General features: G+C 39.6%; 1 long non-coding RNA gene across 1 annotated transcript in view; it reads left to right on the top strand.

The window, feature by feature from the left end:
* LOC141085710 (uncharacterized) overlaps positions 1-23,227 on the top strand; it is a 183,954-nt gene extending 160,727 nt beyond the window's left edge. Inside the window, exons 4-5 of the long non-coding RNA XR_012231384.1 lie at positions 20,804-20,878; positions 22,874-23,227. This is a non-coding gene — a long non-coding RNA (uncharacterized lncRNA). The remainder of the gene's footprint in view (positions 1-20,803; positions 20,879-22,873) is intronic.
* Positions 23,228-23,550: the final 323 nt, after the last annotated feature.

The raw sequence follows: 23,550 nt of genomic DNA, 5'->3' as shown, positions 1-23,550 counted from the left end.
GAATTCTCAATAGTAATTGAAGAGCATTTCCCGATAAAATGGCACTACATAAGACTTCACCTAGAAGAAGTTGCTGAAACTTTTCCTTTTGGGAGAAATTCCAACTGTGAATGGCTGAATACATTCTTGCTATTAATGTGTGATGTTTTAGAGTAGATGATTTCTACTGCGTGAGAGTTCACATTCATTTAACGTCCCCTAGTGTCCTAGTGATAAAGTTAAAGCAACCACATTTAATAGAAGTTGTACACTGTGTATAAGAGGATGGTGGTTTGGAATGGGAGTCTAAGTTCTTAAAGCGAATCTGTCAACAGGTTTTTGTTATGTAATCTTGAGAACTCTATGATTTAGTGGCTGAAACACAGATTTTAGAGATGTGTATTATAGTTTCAATATTATTGGGTTTTATCAACAGGAGATTATCACTGCTGGACTAGCTGTCCAAGTGCCTCCTGGTCCAACTATGCCCCCGGCACTGATTAGCAGTTTACTGTCAATATACAATGTACGTAGAAAGCTGCTAATCATTCGTGTGGGTGTGGTCAGCTTTTGAGCTCTGCTACGTCTACCCCAGAAAAAACTTTGCTGGTATCACAGTTGTTACACCCAATAAAGTACAGTGCCGTGCAAATTAATTGGGACAAAGCATTTTTTTTAAGTAAAATCGTAAGTTGGTTACCAGTCAGGAATTCAAACCAGTTTTAACTGCTTTGAACAGGTGTGAGTGCCTGTTCAAAGCAGTTAATACTGGTTTGAATCACTGACTGGTAACCAACTTACGATTTTACTTAAAAAAAATGCTTTGTCCCAATTAATTTGCACAGCACTGTAAGTTATACTTTGCTGGAATCAGGGACTATTTCCCTACCTTATGCTGCTATCAGATGTGGTAACAAAATTCTGGTGATGACTTCCCTTTGAGACTTTAATGCAGGTGTCTACCGTTTATAGTGCTAGACCATGCGACTGCTATGGATCCTGTGAGCTGGAGAAATCCAGGGCGAGTGTCACTGCCCCCTCCCAAAATTTACCCCACCTGTTGTTATGGCTTCACGAGGATCAGCACATATAAAAAGATTTGTGTAAGCCTACGTCCACAGAATATCAGTGGTTAAGTCTACAAAAATGTTTGGAACAAACTCCCTGCCAAATTCCTTCAAAAACTTTGTGCAAGTGTACCAAGAAGAATTTTGGTTGCTTTTCAAGGCAAAAGTACAGGTAGCGCCAGGCATTGACATGATTTAGACTTCTCTTTCGTTCATTCACTTTGCATTTTGCTGATTATTAATATACTGTCAACATTTCTATATTTGAAAGCATTATTACTTTGTAGGATTTTTTCTACACCTGCCTAAAAATTTTTAATAGTACCGTAATTTCACACAAATCCACAAAAATGGACTGGAAAAAATTGTTGGCACCCTCAACACACGTATGTATGTGTATATATATATATATATATATATATATATATATATATATATATAAATTTTGTTGAGGGTACCAACAATTTTATCCAGTCCATTTTTGTGGTCTTGTTTGAAATCTTTTTTGGTGTTGTTCCATTACACACAAAGGAAATAAATATGTGTAGTATGTGTAATTGCAATAATTTTTTGGGAGAATGACTTCATTTTCTGGAAGAATTTCAAGGGTGCCAACACTTTCGACCATACCTTTTGCTCTGGGAACCTAATCTATACAATCTCTACCGTCGGCAAAGCAGCATCAGACACACAGAAAATTCTGTATTTTGCAGATTAACAATTCATGTAAAGATTAATCTCTTGCTGATTATCTCAATGTGTTGTACACTGAATTCTGAGAGTATTTTTTTTATTAATTACATCTGTGTCAGATAGCATCTTATCCAATGCTCAGCTGGGTCCTCTGGCAAAACTCCTCAATGTTTCCTTCTTGACTTCCAGACATCAACATTTCCTGAAGATTGGTTCATGCAGTCATCACCCTGAATAGATGCCTTTATATTTTATCCCTAAATATAGTTTAGCATTGGATCAAATTCCTTAACTTTAGTATAAACATGACTGGTACATTGTGTTTTATGATCCTTTGACGTATTTATCGTATTACTCATACTGAAGCAATTTTGACAAAATTCTTCTCTGCAAGTTCTGTTTGAAGGACTTTTATCTTTAGCACACTTAGGCCTCTTTCAAACGTCCTGTTATGTCCGGTACCAGAAAAACCAGTACCGGAGATATCCGTGTCTGTTTGTCACATCCGAGTGGCATCCATGTGCTATCCTTGTGTCCATGTGTACCATTCGTGTGGGATCTGTGTGCTGTCTGTGTAAATATATACCAAAGCCAAAGGTTTGTATGTGAAAATGAAGGCTTAATGTGGTAATTAAATGGTTAGCGATGTCAAAGGTGTGATCCATTAGTGATTATGTATTTAAAGCATGTCAAAAACATTTGTCTCAATGACATCTCAGCTTTGGCTTGTTTGCTGTAGTCTTTTGGCATAACAAATATGTCTTTTCAAAGAGGCGTTGTTGTGCTTGGCATGGCTTGTGTCACGTTACATGTTACATACATACATACATATATACAGTACATAGATAGTATAGTATAAAAGCTGCCAATTCAGCAGCAAGATAGTGTATATTCACTGCACAACAGGATAGAAAAGAGGGATTACATACAATAGATAGATTTATAGATGTCAGTGACAAATACAAATAGTACAGTGTGTGCGCAGCTTACTGTACATTTAAGTAATAAAAGATATTTTTTAAGAAAAAAATGGTGTGGGCTCCCGTGCAATTTTCGTAACCAGCAGAGGAAAAGTCGACGGCTGGGGGTAGATGTTTATAGCCTGGGAAGGGGGTAATACCCATGGAGCTTCCCAGGCTATTAATACCAGTCCACAACTGTATACTTAGCCTTTACTGGCTATTAAATTGGGGACCCCCCAAAAAAATGATGTAGAGTCCCCCTATTATTAATAACCAGCAAATGCTATGCAGACAGCTGTGGGCTGATATTAATGGACTAGGAAGGAGCCATGAATACTGGCCCCTCCCCCAGGCTAAAAGCAGGAGTTCTCAGCCGCCCCAGAAAAGGCACATCTCAAAGATGTGCCAATTGTTTCACTTAGCCTTGCTTTTCCCACTTGCCCTGTAGCAGTGGCAAGTGGTATAATATTTGTGGGGTTGATGTCACCTTTGTACTGTCAGGTGACATCAAGCCCATGGCTTAGAACTGGAGAGGAGTCAATAATGCACCTATCCATTACTAATCCTATAGTTACAGTACAGTATATGGTAAAGAAAAAAACAGCCAGAATAAAGTACTTTATTATAAATAAGACTAAACACAGTTTTCCATTTTTATTTAAACGCCTAATTTCAGCGAAGCCCTCGTTCTCCTGTAATAAAAGTAAAATAATAAGCCAACAATATACATACCTGTCCGTCGTTCTGTCCCACGCTGTAATCCATGTCTGGGGAGAAATACTTTTCAACCTGGACGGTGCCAAGATGCAGCTGTCCACGCTGAGACGCACTGGGGAATGAACTGCTGTGAAGCAGGCTCAGTGACTAGCGGTAACATCACTTAGGCTGTGTTCCCAGCCGGCCTGAACTGCAGTGACCTTGGTGAGATCCCGCTAGCACCACGAGAAAGTCGCATGGTGCAGAGGCGAGTACACTGGGTGAATTTTACTGGGTTGAACTCGCCTCTGCACTGTGCGACTTTCTCAAGGTGCTAGCGGGGATCTCACCAAGGTTATCACAGTTCAAGCTGGCTGGGAATGCAGCCTCAGTGAAGTCACTGCTAGTCACTGAGCCTGCATCACAGTAGTTCATTCCCAAGTGCTTTTCAGCGTGGACAGCTGCATCTTGGCACCATCCAGGTTGAAAAGTATTTCTTCCCCAGATATGGATTATAGCATGGGATGGAATGATGGACAGGTATGGTAAATTGTTGTTTTATTACGGTGCATGAGAAAACACAGATATGTGCACAGACCCATTAAGTTGAATGGGTCTACGTGTGTCAGTGTCTCCAGTACATGTGAAAACTGTCACCACACGTATTGGAGACACTGATGTGTGAAAGAGGTCAAAGGTAGAGAGGTCATAAACAGATCTATGAGAAAAAATAGTGTAAAGCAGAAATTAATGATGCCACCATGGCTTCATGGTGAACCAGGAAGAGGGGATAATTCAACCACCAACCCCTTGTAGTCTTCTATCTGTAGGAACTCACTGATAATTGGTACCATGTTTTTTAACCCATTCAAGACCTTGCACTTTTTCATTTTTGTGCTTCTGTTTTTTGCTCCCCTTCTTCCTAGAGCCATAACTTTTTTTATTTTTTCCATCAATATGGCAATGTTAGGGCTTGTTTTTTGCCCGACAAGTTGTACTTTTCAACAACACCATTGGTTTTACCATATCGTGTACTCAAAAATGGGAAAAAAATTCCATGTGCAGTGAAATTGCAAAAAAAAAAAATGCAATTCCACAACTTTTTTTAAAATTTTTTACCATGTTCACCAAATGCTAAAACTGACCTGCCATTATTATTTCCCAGGTCATTACGAGTTCATAGAAACCAAACATGTCTAGGTTCTTTTTATTTAAGTGATGGAAAAAAATCCAAAGTTTGTAAAAAAAATATTAAATAATTGCGTCATTTTCCGAGACCCATAGCGTTTCCATTTTTCGTGATCTCGGGTTGGGTGAGGGCCTTTTTTGCGTGCCAAGCTGCTGTTTTTATTGATACCATTTTGGTGCAGATATGATCTTTTGATCGCCCGTTATTGCATTTTAATGCAATGTCGCGGCAACCAAAAAAATGTAATTCTGGAATTTTTATTTTTTTCCTCGCTATACCGTTTAGCAATCAGGTTAATCCTTTTTTTTAATAGATTGGGCGATTCTGAACCCGGCAATACCTAATATGTGTATGTTTGACTTTTTTTTATTGCTTTATTTTGAATGGGGCTAAAGGGGGGTGATTTAACCTTTTTTTTTAAAATATTTTTAAAACAATTTTTTTTTAATTTTTGGCATGCTTCAATAGTCTCCATGGGCGACTAGAAGCTGTCATAATCCGATTGGCTCTGCTACATACAGGCGATGATCAGATCACTTCTATGTAGCAGAATACATCACTTGCTGTCAGCGCCGACCACCGGGCAAGACTCACAGCAAGCTGGCAGTGACAAAACCATAGAGCTCTCCATGAGACCTCTGGTTGTCATGCCAACACATCGGTGACCCGCGATCACATGACGGTGGTCAACGATGTGTGGATTTCTGGCCCGATGGAGAGTATGACAGCTGCATTTAATGGGCTAATAGCCACGGGTGGATCACGATTCCACCTGCGGCTGTTCCAGGCACATGTTAGCTGTTCAAAGCAGCTGACATGTGTCTGAAAAGATGTGGGCTCACCGCCGGCGCCCACATCAAAGGGATAGACATGACATGCACAGTAATAGTGTTGCACATGTCGCAAAGGGGTTAAAAACTCAAAAGCAGAGATCTGATAGAATTAACAGAGAATCATTTGATGTTTTATACTTTCTTTAATATATCTCCCTCACTGCACCTATGTTTCCTATACAGATAGCTGCTTAGTCTGGATGCGGATGAAAAGACCAAGAGTGATATGGAATGTGATGAAGGTGTCATTCAATGTGCTGCTGATGAAGATTAAAACTCAATAAAGTTTAATGTACAGGTTTACAGTTTCAACGCGTTTCGAGGCTATGCACAACCTCTTCATCAGGGCGAAAACCTAACCTCTTTGAAGAGGTTGTGTGTTGCCTTGAAACACGTTGACACTGTAAACCTGTACATTAAACTTTATTGAGTTTTAATCTGCATCTGAATCTTCATAAGCAGCGCAAGAATGACACCTTCATCCCGTTCCATATCGTGCTTAGTCTAGAGGCATATCTACAATTGTCTAGAAAAAGGCGTAAGAAAAATGGATAGGTTTAAACAAACCAATATAATGTTGGCCATACATGGGATAGAATTCGTCCATCATTTATCATTCCTGTCTCCCCCGTACACACCAATGATCAACTAGCCAAATGATCATGTATTTTCATATTTTCAATAGGGAAAGTAGAGGAAGCTGCTGCTAAAGAATGCTGGTCAGCAAAATTGGATTATTTAGGCTGTTTGTTGTCATAAATAGTGTTTTCGTGTTTCGGACATTAATCATCATCCATATTAGACTGCTGGCAGGGGCTCAACACCGGTCACAGCGACCAATCAGCTGTTTTTGGATCTAGTGATTGACAAATGCAAACAGTAAAAGCACAACACGGCTCCATACACTGTGCAGTGGCCATTCCCGAGCTGAGCTGCTCTACCCAAAAAAAAGCCACTACCCAGTGTCCAAAGTTCTGTTGATTTGGCTCTGCACTCAGCGTAATTCCAGCTGACACGAGAACTGACAGTAGCTAATCAGTAGAGTAGGTATTGGTGTGCACTCAAGGTCACTGTAGAAGCGAGGTGCTGGTAGAACAGACCGTGGTGGTCCTTGAAATAAGTAGCAAAAATTCACCACACACTCTAATGGAATAATTTGCAACTGTCAGTGGAATTTTATTTTAGACATACAGATAAGTGCCAAGTTACAAAAATTGGTCCAAAACCCAGTAAAATAGAAACACCTGACGTTTCGACCATCCCGGGTCTTAATCTTTTGGTTTACTTGGGTTCAAGAGGAGCTATTCAGTGACAGTGGCGGATGTCAAACCGCCACTGATCTGAAGTTGATGACCTACTGTAAGGCAGATGACTGTATTTTCAGTCAGAGCCTGATCTGACAAAATATTGGATCGCACTTGGACCAAAGTTAGTGTATAGGGCCGTGCACATGTCCTATTTTTTTTCCCCTAACAGACTCTGTCGAGAACAATGTCACTGCATGCCCGAGTTTGATCAAATATTCGGATTGCATTCTGCCATACAAGTCACTGAGTGCATGAAAATCATCACAATGGATAAGATGGAAATTTTTTTTCTCTATCTTCTCCACATCTGAGAGAATCAGATCACACTATTATCACACTGTGGTCAAACTCTGATCAGAGTTTGATCGGACTGTTATTTGCATATTTTTTTATTGTCTGATCTTGGTTGGACGAAAAAGCGATTTGTGAGGACTGTCATTATCTACTGTATAAATTGTATAATGCAAGTCATATTTATTCTAGCACTGGGCATAGCTAGGGTAAGTATTACAATTAAAGTATTAAAATGAAATATAAAATTAAATTGTAAATCTAAAATTAAAGTGGATCAACAAGTATAATAATAATAATAATAATAATATATGCATTTCTCTAAAATAAACACTTTTTGGTCCATTTTCATTTTAGAATTAAAATGTAATTTTATAGCTTATTTACAGTTAATTTGAATACTTTACTTTAATTTTAATATACCGTATTACATATGGTTGGAATCAATACCTATGACTTTCTTATGGAAAACTGTCAGCAGAATAACCAAGCATTGCCTGCAGTTGTGCATGCATTAAAATTTCCACAGTTCTCCAGATAAATGCAAGTTGAATCTCTTGGGCTCAAATGCAAAATATATAATTATTATTATTATTAATATTTAACGGCCTTCGACTTGATCGCAAGCCATTTTGACTTGATGGATGAACAATCTGTAGGAAGATCTATCTTGTACAAGCCTAGAAAGGTCCACCAGGGTCTTCTCCACCGTTATCTTGACAATATCAATCCATCGGTTGCTAATTTTCCTCTTCACCTTGTTCCTGCTATTCTTCTGACCATGATGTCCTTCTCCAGTGATTGCGCTTTTCATATGATGTGTCCAAAGTAGGCAAGTCGTAGCTTGGTGAACCTTTCTTCGGGTAACATTCTCTGGCTTGATTTGTTCCAAGATTGATTTGTTTGCTCTTCTTGTCATCCATGATATTGATAGCCCCCTTCTCCAACATCACATTTCGAAAGCGTTGATTCTTCTTCTGTCTATGATGTCTAGAATAGGACCTATTATAATATATATAAGCATATTAGACCTCCTATACTATAAAATCTTTGACAGGACCCCCAATTTACCGTCACTGTGCCATTTATAGAACTGAAGTAGCAGAGAGATCTTGGACCCGGTTGCACTTCTGACCTCGGCTCATCCTATAGCTACACTCCTTGTATCTTTACTAATATGTGGTCATGTTTTTTTTTGGGGGGGAAGAAACTTAATATCATTTTCTGATCTTTTCTCTGTGGCTATAAGAGTAAATACAGCCATCCTCTAAATAATCTGTTTCTACGACGGGTAAAGAAATGCAAACTTCTATTACTGTATAAAAGGACTTTTACTATATACCAGCATTGTACAGTTTCATGTAAGATTATAACAATTATTTGCTCAAAAGCAGGCTTTTTCATTTTAGCAGCTTGTCATTGGCCCTACTGGGCTTCAAGCATTGCTTCGGTCTAAACGTGTCTATTTCCTATTAGGGTTAGGAGGGTTCTGCCTGTTATAACAAGTCTGTGCGAGCGTAACACTCGCATTGCTATCAGCTTTGCTTTGCATCTGGAATAAGATTTAGGTCTTGGAGTCCAAATAAGGACAATCGCAAAAGCAGCTTCTGTGCACCATCTGCGATGGGGGGGGCTCAGATAAGCCAAGAGAAAACAGAATGGGGGCGTCACTGACTCATTTATTTATTTTCTAAAATGTTGGAGCCGTTTGAACTCCATTGATTAAATTCTAAGAGTGTGATAATAACAAAATTATGTAGATCTCATGTCGAGTTGGCAATGTCACATTGTATAGGATATCACACTTCCAAGAAACACTGCTGATTATTTTCATCAGGAACATATCCCAGGTGACGCTGAGCGGGACATCCAGGCTTATATTGCAAGTGTTTTTTTTTTCCACCTGGAAAGAAAATACATGGATTATTTTCAAAATGCAAATATGTATACATTCCCATGTAATATAGTTAGTAGTACATAATGTTTTCACTGACTGGGTAATTAAAACCCTGGGGATAATATTGTATCGATATCGGATAATTTACCATATTGGATTTGGAGATTTGATGCGCCATAGGATACTGAAGGGTTGGTCCCCACAACTTAAAGGGATTCTCCAGGAACAGGGAGAAAATATTTATTTATTTAAATAAAGGATGAAAATATATGTAAAAAAGCAAAATATATATTTTTTAAATTTTACCTTGCTAGTTTACTATGTCAGCATTCCGAAAAGGAAGAAGAAAAAAAAAATTGATGCGTGTAAATCGCTAGACAGGAAGCAGCTTGTCGGTGCTGGAATTGATTAGCTTCTTCTTTACTCATGTTTCTATGAAGAAGACTCGGTGTTGTGTTTTCTTTTCTTTTTTCAAATATTCAGGGGGGAGCAATTCATGTTTTTAAATTAAAAGTTCAGAGTTTCTTTAAAGGGAATCTGTAAGCAGGTTTTTGCTACCTCATCCGAGAGCATCATAATGTAGGAAAAGTGACCATCATTCCAGAGATGCATCACTTAGTTTACTGGGCGCAGCAGAGGTGACACAATCAGAATTTTAGATGTAGCATGTAGCAGAGTTGAGAAAGGTAACCCCGCCCACACCACAGCTTTCTGTGAGCTGCTTATCACAGAAGTGGGAGGAGTCGGACCAAAGCTCATGCACCATGTAGTCCAGGCAGTGATAATTTTCTGCAGAAAATTATATTACATTTTTTTATATTCACGGGGCATAATATATATTTTTACGTCAATGGGCACAGTATATTTTATATTCAGGGACACAGTATATTACTTGTACGTTCTGGAGGCCCAGTATATTCTTCCTATATTTTGGGGCATATTATATTACTGTATATTTTCAGAGGCTACAGAATGTTAAAGGTAACCTGACATCAGAAAATTGCCTGTTAAATTAATCCCAAGCGCTTTCAGGAACTTAGCGGATCATTACAATGATTTTTTTTAACTAAATTATGTTTGTAGAGGTAGTGCTATAGTTATCAAGTCAAAACTTGCATCCATGAGTGGAAAACTATTACCCTGTGTCATCAAGGTGGTATGGGATATTTTGCCTAAGTCACCGACACATGGTTTGCAGAGATGTGCTTTCTCTTTGATTGATGGCTCCAGCCAGGTGACATCTTTGAAATCCAGCACAGATACTTGCATGGTCCGGGTTTAGCACGCCTCTGTCATGCGCAGTGATCCCTGGTGTATACACCTCAGCCTCACCAAGGTCACAGAGCATGATAGCGGCGTTCGGAGCCCAGATTATGCAAATATCTACGCTGGATTTAAAGAATGTTGGCACTGACGTCACCTGGTGGGAGCAATCAAGCAGAGGGAAAGAACGTCTCAGCAAAACATGACTGAGTCAGTATACCGTACCTGGATAAATCAGGGTAAGGACTAGTGCGCACAACTGAATTTTCAGTCCGAATGCTATTCGATAAAAAAAAGGATAGCACTCTTACCAATGTTATTAAATTTTTCTCTTAATGAATCTGTATGTGAAAAAAAAAATTGCAGCATGCATTAGTTGACTCCCATTCAAGTCTATGGGAAGGAGAAATAAATTAGATGCCGTACAGAGCCACAGTATGACATCCGAGTTTTAGGAACATATTGCAATTCTATAACATAGGAAATTGTAAATGATCTTGTAAATGATTAAAGAAGTTGTTCACTACTTGGACAACTTCTTCTCATACTCCTCGCTTGGCCCCAATAACATTATCAAACATATGCTCACCTCCCATGCTGGAGCCATTCCAGCGGTGTCGGCACTCGCTCTCCCCTGGGATCCCATGTGGTGTTGAGACACTGGCGCCACCTTCGGACATTTGGAGCATGAAGAGGAAGTCAGAAATTAGCCACAGCCCGGACTTCCTCTTCAAGTTGAACATGTCCGGAAGCAGAAACCGTGACATCATCACATGTCCCAAGGTCACACGAGAGCCCTGGGGAGAGCACATGCCAACACTGCGGGAATGACGCTGGCACAGGTGGTGAGTATAGGCTTTATTATTTTATGGGGGTGAAATATTTTGATCAAGAAGGGGTTGTCCTATTGGACAACCCCTTTAATAGCTGCTGAGTAAAAAAAATGAAAAACTGATTGTTCACGGATAGCACAAGGATGACAAGTTAGAAAATAAACTTGTCCTACTTTTCTCCCAAAGCGGGAAGTTTTACCTTGGTGAATATAGAACAACTTCTACAAGCCAAGTTTATCTAAAAATATTCTTGTAATGATCACGTAATTTCCTTAAGGAATTAGTTTAGCTGGCAATTTTATGATGTCATGTTGCATAATTAGGGGGCACACTATATTAATTTTATATTCCTGGGGGTCACAGTATGTTCATTTCTAGCTTTCAATTCAGACAGAATACCTTGCCATCACTGCAAACAAAGAACATGTTTGCTTTCTGTTGAAAAATCGAGAGAGCGCATTACAAATACCAGGCCAGACTGAAGTATTGTTCAAGAAGAAGCAAGAACAGGTGTTACTACGACGTAAACTGCTTTTTTTCCCTATTTTAAAGTAAATCTTCCAATACAGCTAATAAGTATTGTGTATTCACGTTTCTAGTCATTTTTGGACATTTGTAAAAAAAAAAATATTTGATATGGGTGACCAAAGGTAATTTTTTTTAAAATCAGAATTGCTTCCATGCAGAAAAGAAAAGGTTAGGAAATACTTTTAAACTTGATATAAATTTTATTCTTAGGAATTTGTCATTGTTTATTTTTTTTTTTATTCCTGCACCTTCCCTTTACCTATATATAAATTTAGTCTTTTAGCTAACTGGGTGTGGTCCTGTTGAAGACACCAATAGAGCTGATGACCATGCCCACTTGGATAAAAAGACTAGATTAGCAAACAGGGAAGAGGGAACAATATCTCATCAAGGGGGAGGTGCAGGAAGAAAAGTAAAACAATGCCAGAATCAGAAACAGCGGAATTTACACCAGATAAAAATATTGCATATTTATGGAAAGTGACAGGTCCTCTTTAAGTATACATTTTACAAGCCATCTCATAGTTATCGGTTTTCAAGTAACTACCACCTGAGACAACTGAAACTCTTTCATCAGCCCATTAAGAAGACCTCGTACAATGAAATTGATGTAACGCATTTATTTTTCTGCATAAATTCTGCCAATGCATTTCATCAAACTGCGCGTCCTATCTAATCCCATCATACTTATTTATACTATAAGTGCACAGCTTCGAGGATTATTTTTAGCTTAATTATGCACCAGGAGCTACAAATACAAAGTAAGCTTGACAGCTAGAAGCGCAAATAACCCAACTAATTTGAGCATACAGGTAATTACTGATTAATTCTCCAAAAAGGTGTGTAAATGTTTTCAGTACATCTGTCTTCCAAAATGGTAAATATGTTTGAATCATTCATTAATGCCAACTCAATCCTTAAAATAAGGGAGCATTTATACTGCACGATTATCCGGAACAAGCGTTCCTAGGAGGTTCGTTTTACATACTTGTGCAGAATAAACAGAATGCCGATAACACGACGAACAAGCAAAAGATTTGTTTTTGTTTTGACTTTATCTTTTCATCTTGCTTAAAAAAAAAAATCTCGACAGCACAGCAACCTGTGTAAACAGGACATTTGCTGCTGGGAACAATGCCGATTACCTGCATAGAAAGTTCTCTTACTCATTGCACATCGCAAGAACTCTCAGTCTATACAAACAGGCTATTAAATTATCGGTAATTGGTAAACAGCAGTTATTTAATTGTATAGTGCAAACTCGGCCTAAAGGTACTGTCACACTTAGCGATGCACCAGCGATCCCGACAACGATATGAGCTGGTCAGGATCGCTGGTGCATCGCTAAGTGGTCACTAGTGAGCCGCCAAACAGGCAGATCTCACCAGCGACATAGCAGCGGTCGGCGGTCGTTACTTACCTGTCAGACGAGGCGATGAAGACGTCCTCCCACCAGCGTCCACGCGTCGCTCTTCGCCACAGCAGGAAGCCCAGCAGGAAGCTGACGACGAGAAACGGCCCAGGCCATTCTCACGCGATCAGCAATAACCAGCGGGGGAGCCGGTCGGAGGTATCACACATAGCGATATCGCTAGCAATATCGCTGCTACGTCACAAAACCAGTGACGTTATAGCGATATTGCTAGCAATATCACTTAGTGTGACGGGCCCTTTAAGCTACATTTACAAGGAAAGATTATCGTGAATGAGCATTCTTAATAATCTTTCACTGTAAACAGGCTGCCGATCGCCTGATGAATGAGTAAATGCTCATTCATTGGGTGAAAAGATCTTTTGTGAAATGCAAGAAATCATTGTTTTCTGTGGTCCATCATCCTGTGCAAACAACAATCGTGCTGCCGAGAACATTGGCAGTCAATATGCACTGAGCAATTTATTACTCATTGCTTAGTGCGCATCATTTAGGGTGGTCTGTCAATGTAAACAGGATTTTAAACTGCCGCCGTTGAGTAAATGCTTTTTGATTAATGGTTGTTTAGTGCCGCTGGATCGGCCCATGAAAAATGTCTTATTTGTTATGTGCTCTTATTATTATTATTTATTATTATAGCGCCATTTATTCCATGGCGCTTTACATGTGAGGAGGGGTATACATAATACATACAAGTACAGTAATCTTAAACGATACAAGTCACGACTGGTACAGGATGAGAGAGGACCCTGCCCGCGAGGGCTCACAATCTACAACTGGATGGGTGAAGATACAGAAGGCGAGGGTAGAGCTGGTCGTGCAGCGGTTTGGTGGATCGGTGGTTACTGCAAGTTGTAGGCTTGTCGGAAGAGGTAGGTCTTCAAGTTCTTTTTGAAGGTTTTCATGGTAGGCGAGAGTCTGATATGTTGTGGTAGAGAGTTCCAGAGTAGAGGGGATGCGCAGGAGAAATCTTGTATGCGATTGTGGGAAGAGGAGATAAGAGGGGAGTACAGAAGGAGATCTTGTGAGGATCGGAGGTTTCGTGCAGGTAAGTACCGGGAGACTAGGTCACAGATGTACGGAGGACTCAGGTTGTGGATGGCTTTGTATGTCATGGTTAGGGTTTTGAACTGGAGTCTTTGGGTAATGGGGAGCCAGTGCAGGGATTGACAGAGGGGAGAAGCCGGGGAATAGCGGGGGGACAGGTGGATTAGTCGGGCAGCAGAGTTAAGAATAGATTGGAGGGGTGCGAGAGTGTGAGAGGAGAGGCCACAGAGCAGGAGGTTGCAGTAGTCAAGGCGGGAGATGATGAGGGCATGGACTAGGGTTTTTGCAGATTCTTGGTTGAGGAATGTACGGATCCGTGAAATATTTTTGAGCTGAAGTCGGCAGGAAGCGGAAAGGGCTTGGATATGTGGTTTGAAAGAGAGATCAGTGTCAAGGATAACCCCGAGGCAGCGAGCTTGTGGGACTGGAGAGAGTGGGCAGCCACTTACTTTAATGGATAGGTCTGTTTGGGGGGTCACGTGAGATGGGCGAAAGTTGATTAATTCTGTTTTGTCCATATTAAGTTTTAGAAATCTAGCGGAGAAGAAGGATGAAATAGCAGACAGACATTGAGGGATTCTGTTTAGTAGGGAGGTGATATCTGGTCCAGAGATGTAGATCTGTGTGTCATCAGCATAGAGATGATACCGAAAGCCATGAGATTCTATGAGCTGTCCGAGGCCGAAGGTGTAAACGGAGAAGAGCAGGGGCCCTAGGACTGAACCTTGCGGGACTCCGATGGATAGGGGGCGCGGTGAGGAGGTGGTGTGCGAATGGGAGACGCTGAATGTCCGGTCTGCTAGGTATGATGCAATCCAAGATAGGGCCAAGTCTGTGATACCAAGAGATGAGAGGGTCTGTAGTAATAGGGAATGGTCCACTCTGTCAAAGGCAGAGGACAGGTCCAGGAGGAGGAGGACAGAGTAGTGTCGCTTGGCCTTGGTGGCTAGTAGGTCATTGGTGACCTTAGTTAGGGCAGTTTCAGTGGAGTGGTGTGGCCGGAAGCTGGATTGCAAGTGGTCAAGGAGGGAGCAAGAAGAGGTGTATGGATAGTTCAAGATGGACATATAAAAGTATTGAGGTCCATCGGGAAAGTTCAACGTTTGGTATTTTTTTTTATTCAAATGGGCCTTCTCGCTTATACACAGGAGAACTTATTGGGCCAAGCGCACCTATGTTCTCTAAGAGAGAGCTGTCACCAGACATGTACACTGGGAATGGAAATTATTCAGACCCCTTTAATTTTTTCACTCTTTGCTTCATTGCAGCCATTTGTTAAATTCAAAAAAGTTCATTTTTTTCTCATTAATTTACACTCTGCACCCCATCTTGACTGAAAAAAACAGAAATGTAGAAATTTTTGCAAATTTATTAAAAAAGAAAAATTGAAATATCACATGGTCATAAGAATTCAGACACTCATATTTAAGTCACATGCTGTCCATGTAACATAGTAACATAGTAACATAGTTATTAAGGTTGAAGGGAGACTTTAAGTCCATCTAGTTCAACCCATATCCTATCCTAACTTGCCCTAACATGTTGATCCAGAGGAAGGCAAAAAAACCCCATGTGGCAACAGTAGGCTTCACATTGGGGAAAAAAATTCCTTCCCGACTCCACATACGGCAATCAGACTAGCTCCCTGGATCAACGCAATATTAAGGAGACTAGTGTATATACCCTGTAATATTATACTTTTCAAGAAAGGCATCCAGTCCCTTCTTAAATTTTAGTAGTGAATCACTCATTACAACATCATATGGCAGAGAGTTCCATAGTCTCACTGCTCTTACAGTAAAGAATCCGCGTCTGTGAGTATGCTTAAACCTTCTTTCCTCCAGACGTAGAGGATGCCCCCTTGTCCCCGTCACAGGTCTAAGAGTAAAAAGATCATTAGAAAGGTCTTTGTATTGTCCCCGCATATATTTATACATTGTAATAAGATCACCCCTAAGCCTTCGATTCTCCAAACTAAATAACCCCAAGTGTAATAACCTGTCTTGGTATTGCAGACCCCCTAGTTCCCTAATAACCTTGGTCGCTCTTCTCTGCACCCGCTCCAGTTCAGCTATGTCTTTCTTATACACCGGAGACCAGAACTGTACACAGTATTCTAAGTGTGGTCACACTAGTGACTTATATAGAGGTAAAATTATGTTCTCCTCATGAGCATCTATGCCTCTTTTAATGCATCCCATTATTTTATTTGCCTTTGCAGCAGCTGCTTGACTCTGGCCACTAAATGTGAGTTTGTCGTCCACCCATACACCCAGGTCTTTTTCAGTGACTGTTTTGCCCAGTGTTTTACAATTAAGCACATAATTATACAACTTGTTCGTTCTACCCAAGTGCATGACCTTACATTTATCCCCATTAAAGCTCATTTGCCATTTATCAGCCCAAGCTTCTAGTTTCCATAAATCCTCCTGTAATATAAAATTGTCCTCCTCTGTATTAATTACCCTGCAGAGTTTAGTGTCATCTGCAAATATTGAAATTCTACTCTCTATGCCCCCTACAAGGTCATTAATAAATATGTTAAAAAGAAGCGGGCCCAAAACTGACCCCTGTGGTACCCCACTGCTAACCGTGACCCAGTCCGAGTGTGCTCCATTAATAACCACCCTTTGTTTCCTATCCCTGAGCCAGCTCTTAACCCACCTACACATATTTTCCCCTATCCCCATTGTTCTCATTTTATGTATCAACCTTTTGTGTGGCACCTTATCAAAAGCTTTTGAAAAGTCCATATACACCACGTCCACTGAATTCCCTTGGTCCAGTCCGGAACTTACCTCTTCATAAAAGCTTATCAGATTAGTCTGACAGGAACGGTCTCTTGTAAACCCATGTTGATATTGGGTCATAAGGTTATTCTTCTCCAGATACTCCAGTATAGTATCTCTTAGAAAACCCTCCAGGATTTTACCCACAGTTGAGGTTAAACTTACTGGCCTATAATTTCCAAGTTCAGTTTTTGTCCCCTTTTTGAATATTGGCACCACATATGCTATACGCCAGTCCTGTGGTACAGACCCTGTTATTATGGAATCTTTAAAGATTAAAAATAGTGGTCTATCTATGACTGTGCTTAATTCCTGCAGTACTCGGGGGTGTATCCCATCCGGGCCCGGGGATTTGTCAATTTTAGTGATTTGTAGATGCCGCCGTACTTCCTGCTGGGTTAAGCAGGTGACATTTAATGGAGAATTTTTATCCCTGATCATGTTATCCGTCATGGGATTTTCTTGTGTAAATACTGTTGAAAAAAAGTTATTTAGCATATTGGCTTTTTCCTCATCCTCATCCACCATTTCACCCAGACTATTTTTAAGGGGACCAACACTATCATTTTTTAGCTTCTTACTATTTATGTAGTTAAAGAATATTTTGGGATTATTTTTACTTTCTCTGGCAATGAGTCTCTCTGTCTCAATCTTTGCTGTCTTGATTTGCTTTTTACAGAATTTATTTAATCTTCTGTATTTAGTTAATGCCTCATCACTACCTACTTGCTTTAATTCTCTAAATGCTTTATTTTTGTCCCTTATTGCACCCCTTACAGCTCTATTTAGCCATAGTGGTTTCCTCCTATTTCTCGCATGTTTATTCCCATACGGTATATATTGTGCACAGGTCCTATTCAGGATGCTAATAAATGTCTCCCATTTTCTTTGTGTGTTTTTATGTCTCAGAATATCGTCCCAGTTAATTGCACCAAGATCATCTCTCATCCGGTGGAAATTTGCCTTCCTGAAGTTTAGTGTCCTTGTAACCCCTCTACTACACGTCTTATTAAAGGATACATGAAAACTTATTAATTTGTGATCACTATTACCCAAGTGTCCCTCAACCCTTACATTTGATATGCGGTCTGGCCTGTTGGTTAATATTAGGTCTAGCAGTGCCCCCCCTCTTGTTGGGTCCTGAACCAGTTGTGAAAGGTAATTGTCTCTCATCGTTGTCAGAAACCTATTACCCTTGCTGGAACTGCAGGTTTCGGTTCCCCAATGTATTTCAGGGTAGTTGAAGATCCTCCTTGAGATGGTTCTACTCCTTCATTGCAGTCCAGCTGTGTTTAATTAAACTGATAGGACTTTATTTGTAAAGGCACACACCAGTCTATATAAGACCTCACAGCTCACAGTGCATGTCAGACCAAATGAGAATCATGAGGTCAAAGGAACTGGCCAAGGAGGTCAGAGACAGAATTGTGGCAAGGCACAGATCTGGTCAAGGTTACAAAATAATTTCTGCAGTACTCAAGGTTCCTAAGAGCACAGTGGCCTCCATAATCCTTAAATGGAAAAAGTTTGGGACCCCCAGAAGTCTTCCTAGACCTGGCTGTCCTGCCAAACTGAGCAATCATGGGACAAGAGCCTTTGAGAGAGGTAAAGAAGAACCCCAAGATCACTGTAGTTGATCTCTAGAGATGCAGTAGGGAGATGGGAGAAAGTTCCATAAAGTTAACTAACACTGCAGCCCTCCACCAGTCGGGTGTTTATGGCAGAGTGGCCCGACGGAAGCCTCTCCTCAGGGCAAGACATATGAAAGCCCACATAGAGTTTGCTAAAAAACACACAAAGGACTCCCAGACAATAAGAAATAAGATTCTCTGGTCTGATGAGACAAAGATAGAACTTTTTGGTGATAACTCTAAGTGGTATGTGTGGAGAAAACCAGGCACTGTTCATCACCTGCCCAATACAATCCCAACAGTGAAACATGGTGGTGGCAGCATCATGCTATAGGGGGGGAGTTCAGCTGCAGGGACAGAATGACTGGTTGCAATTGAAGAAAACATGAATGCAGCCAAGTACAGAGATATCATAGATGAAAACCTCTTCCAGAGTGCTCTGGACCTCAGACTTTGCCGAAGGTTCACCTTCCAACAAGACAATGACCCTAAGCACACAGCTAAAATAACAAAGGAGTGGCTTCAGAACAACTCTGTGACCATTCTTGACTGGCCCAGCCAGAGCCGAGACCTAAACCCAATTAAGCATCTCTAATCTTCGATCCTCCCAAAACCTCCTGCTCTCCTCCACACTTATTCGTTCCGCCAAGATTTCTCCCGAATATCCCCTATCCTCTGGAATTCCATGCCTCAACACATCCGATTATCCACCACCCCCGGATCCTTCAAACAGAACCTGAAAACCCATCTTTTCAGGAAAGCTTACAGCCTGCAATAACTATTCTGCCGCCTCACCACCGCCTGAGCTGCCGCCTCGTCACCACCAGAGCTGCTGCACCCCCGACCTTCTGTCTCTTCCCACTATCCCGTAGAATGTAAGTCTGCAAGGACAGGGTCCTCTCCCCTCTGTACCAGTCTTTCATTGTAAATTTGTTTACTGTTAACGATATCTATAACTTTGAATGTAACCCCCCTTCTCATGTACAGCACCATGGAATTAATGGTGCTATATAAATAAATAATTCTCATGTACAGCCAAATGGAATTAATGGTGCTATATAAATAAATAATAATAATAATAATCTCTAGAGAGATCTGAAAATGGGCTGTCCACCAACGTTCAGCATCCAACCTGATGGAACTGGAGAGGATCTGTAAGGAAGAATGGCAGAGGTTCCCTAAATTCAGGTAGGAAAAACTTGTTGAATCATTCCCAAGAAGACTCATGGCTGTGTTAGCTCAAAAGGGTGCTTCTCAATACTGAGAAAAGGGTCTGAATACTTATGACCATGTGATATTTCAGTTTTTCTTTTTTAATAAATTTGCAAAAATTTCTACATTTCTGTTTTTTTCAGTCAAGATGGGGGGCAGAGTGTACATTAATGAGAAAAAAATGAACGTTTTTAAATTTCCTAAATGGCTGCAATTAAACAAAGAGTGAAAAATTTAAAGGGGTCTGAATACTACCCACTATATGGTGGTGGTTCACCGCCAAGAGAACAAAGCAATCAGCATTTCAAAATCAGACATGCCCAATCAACATCTCTTCCAAAATCAGTTTCCGGGGCTCCCATACACATTAGACTGCATCTGAATGCATCAATATCGGTGGGTCTCGGTCGACATTCTGTGTATAGAGGATTTTAGTCTCCACATCAGTGTCTGTTCACCTGTTTCAGCAAATCCATGGAGGGTCAACATGTGAGAGATGCAGTTAACTCTTCTGAGGTCATCACTGTGGAAAATGATTGGCTGCAGTGGTTACATGCTGAGACATGTAAATAGCCACCACCAGTGGTGCTTAGTGCACATTGCTTTGTTTTTCAATATAATATATAACCAGCATACAGTAAGTTTAGAGGTTAGGGTCAATAATGGCAGATGTTGGTACTACTGGAAGGAGGGGGATGACAAAGGTGATGAACTGAGTCCTTGTGTTAAGACCCTTGCTCCTATTGAGTGTTCTCAAAAAGAGAACACCAGTTTTTATGCTATCAGCAAAAGTGATATAGAGAATTATGAGACTTTCAGATTCATACCTTTGGAATCTGAAAGAAGTTTTTTTTAGCCGCACTGGAAGAACAGTGAGCATGGCATAGCAATAGCAAGGCAGGGGTGCAGTAGAAATTGCTCATGAGGGACCCTGTCTCTCTCAACATTAAACTTCTGTTACAGATTTCAAATTGGGTCTCAGGACATCCAATACACATTTTTGATTGTTGTTAGATGTTACCGCATCATGAATAATGGATGATATCATATAACATGAAAAACATTTGTGAAAAAATAGGTAAAGTGTAAGGGTGCAGAACAGTTTGATGGAAACAACCTCATATATTTCACGCAAGTTATTGTAATCTTTTCAGATAAGAATGATAAGGCAAATGCGAGGAGCGACAAAAAGAAGTTATACCATCGTTCACTGCTTTTTCTTTGTGGAGGTAGGTAATATGTTGAATCTAATTATTCTTTTTTTTATTATTTCACAACGACACGCTGGTGTTTTAGTTTTTAACTTTGATTTAGATATGAAACAAGTTAGACACGCCAGATGAAACTAATAAAAAAGAAATGCGAAAAAGTGTATATTAAAATTATAATAAAAAAGTATGTATGTACACTGCTGGACTGATTTAAGTAAACCAAGTTATAAGTATAACCCAGATTAACACGTAAAGTTTTGTGGAAGAATAATGAGAGCAATATTGAGAGCAAATTTGAAAAAGTCCAAAGATTAAAAAATACCGATCCACAAGTAAATAGAATCCAGGCGAAGATGAAAAGTCCAGAAAAACAATTTGCCTGCCAGATAAGACAGGCTATGTTTATTTACTACATCCAAAATGAGCAAAGGAGAAGCTATGTCTAAAAAAGTGAATCTTTATTGAAACATAGTAGAATTATTCCATAAAAAAAATTTCATAAAAGACATGAGACATATGAAGTGAAGGACACAACAAACAGGTCATCGCACCATGGGGTAGGCAGCAAAATTTGCAAGTATATATAAATATTAATAGGTGAGAATTGCTCCTATGGAAGTAACCATATATATAAATGCAATAGTAATCAAATGTACATAAATATACTAGTAGTTACTATATAACTAATATACGCATATGCAAAATGTAGCAATGGTAAACTCCAATTGGAAGCAATAAAATAAATATCTCTACCAAAAAGGCAAGCCAGAGATGGATAAGTACTAGGGCTATCTAGAAACCAATACATGCATGTGCAGGAATAGTAATGTTAACCCTGATAAAAGTCTCCAGGCTAGTGATGAAAGGAACATGAATGTGCAATTAAAGCATGTTTACCTTAGGGTGCGGACAGGAGGACCCAGACGCGCGTTTCGCGGTAGCTTTATCAGGGGCGTGACGCACATTCATGTTCCTTTCATCACTAGCCTGGAGACTTTTATCAGGGTTAACATTACTATTCTTGCACATGCATATATTGGTTTCTAGATAGTCCTAGCACTTATCTAACTCTGGCTTGCCTTTTTGGTAGAGATATTTATTTTGTTGCTTCCAATTGGAGTTTACCATTGCTACATTTTAAAACAAAAAGCAAAAAACACAAATAAAAAGTAAAAAATAAACTGCAAATAATGCATAAAGGTAATAATAATAATAAGGATATTTAGTAAACATAATTTTGATCAAAATAATGTACAAGCCATCCCGCCACGTCACGGCAACCCTTGTGGGACAGTCCCTACTCTAGTATTTGAAACCTTTCCACTTGCCAAGTGACGTGAATGTGAACAAGGATCAAGGGACTAACCCACTAGTAAAAGCGTAGGCCAGACTGGATGGTTTTCCCAGCTCAGAAAGAGGGCGGTCACACCCTTATATGCACTGAATGCACAATGAAATGGATTACAAAACTGAAGTCTGAACTGAGAAAATAAATTAGTTTTTTTTATCCATTGCTACATTTTGCATATGCGTATATTAGTTATATAGTAACTACTAGTATATTTATGTACTCTTTTGGCCCACTTTATGGTGTTCATTTGATTTCCTATTGCATTTATATATATGGTTACTCCATAGTATACTTCCATAGGAGCAATTCTCACCAATTAATATTTATATATACTTGCAAATTTTGCTGCCTACCCCATGGTGCGGTGACCTGTTTGTTGTGTCCTTCACTTCATATGTCTCATGTCTTTTATGAAATGTTTTTTTTTATGGAATAATTCCACTATGTTTCAATAAAGATTGACTTTTTTTAGACATAGCTTCTCCTTTGCTCGTTTTGGATGTCTTAATTTCTGAAGATGTTTGTCTCCTAGGCAATTTTGTTTTGAATATTTTTATTTAATATTTTGTTGTTCTATCTCTCTATTCTTTTACTCTTTTACGTTATTCTATTGTCTGTATCTATATTTCATTTCATTTATCAACTATGTACTTTATAAAAAGAAAGAAAGAGAGAAAAAGAGAGAGAAAGAAAGAGGGAGAAAGAGAAAGAAAGAGAGAAAGAAAGAAAGAAAGAAAGAAAGAAAGAAAGAAAGAAAGAAAGAAAGAAAGAAAGAAAGAAAGAAATGCAGCACTGGTCCCAAGAGAACCAGTGTGCAAGTCTCCAGGATTCTAACCGGTAAACCTCTTTTACTAAACACCCCAGTAGTAAGGAAGATTTGTAAGATTAATCAAGACTGGCAGTTTTTTTGCAACATCTCTGGAGTCAGATAATTTTGGAACAACACAGCTTGTTATGAATTAGACGAGTCGTGACGTCATGCCCCCATTCGACTTCAGCTCTGCCAATTTTGATGAATCTGGGAGAAACTTTAATGGAAATGACAAAAGTTGCAAAGTTTTGCCACAATGCTGAGTTATGAAAAAAAAAAAAAAAGTGGTAATACCAAGATAACTATCGATCTAGATCTCACCAAAATGAGATAATATACAGCACAGGTGAGAATTAAAACATAACTTTTAATGAATTCAATATAAAAAAATTAATGTTACCCTCAGTGAGTAAAAACAAGAGGGAATACGCTAGAGTTTCGGTCAGACATCCAAATGAAACCTAAGACAAAAAAACCCTCAGGCTAAGTGCACATGTAGATTTTCGTCCTGCGGATTTTTCCGCGCAG

Source organism: Dendrobates tinctorius, unplaced genomic scaffold (assembly GCF_039654945.1).
Source record: "Dendrobates tinctorius isolate UK_male_01 unplaced genomic scaffold, ASM3965494v1 ptg000029l, whole genome shotgun sequence".
NCBI classification, from domain to species: domain Eukaryota; kingdom Metazoa; phylum Chordata; class Amphibia; order Anura; family Dendrobatidae; genus Dendrobates; species Dendrobates tinctorius.
The sequence above is the reverse complement of the archived record's forward strand: the minus strand, read 5'-3'. Positions and strand labels throughout refer to the sequence as shown.